Source organism: Penaeus monodon, chromosome 24 (assembly GCF_015228065.2).
Source record: "Penaeus monodon isolate SGIC_2016 chromosome 24, NSTDA_Pmon_1, whole genome shotgun sequence".
NCBI classification, from domain to species: Eukaryota; Metazoa; Arthropoda; class Malacostraca; order Decapoda; family Penaeidae; genus Penaeus; species Penaeus monodon.
Window position 1 is genome coordinate 29002160 of NC_051409.1, and position 390 is coordinate 29002549.

Sequence of the window (390 nt, forward strand, 5' to 3'; positions counted from 1 at the left end):
TATGAAGATAATAATGAAATCGCATTTTTACTAACAATAACAATAAAATAATAACATTTCACATAAAATTACTTTACAGTAAATTAAACGAAACAGAGCAAATACTAAATAAAAGCAATGCCTAAAATAATATAAAAACAAAAAGACAATAATAAAAACAGTATTATTGGAGAACCACTATCAAAACATACTCCCCGCACACACTGTCCCCCAAAGTGAATTGCAGTGCTCGTGAGATATTAAACTCCAAATCTCCTTGTCGACATGTGAGAGATTACATGTGCCGTGCTTTTTTGTGACATCTTAGGTTAAAAAAACTTTCTCCCTTTTCTCCCCCCCCTTTTTTCCCCCCCCTTCAACCCCCCCCCTCGTTCGTTCCCCCCCTTTTTT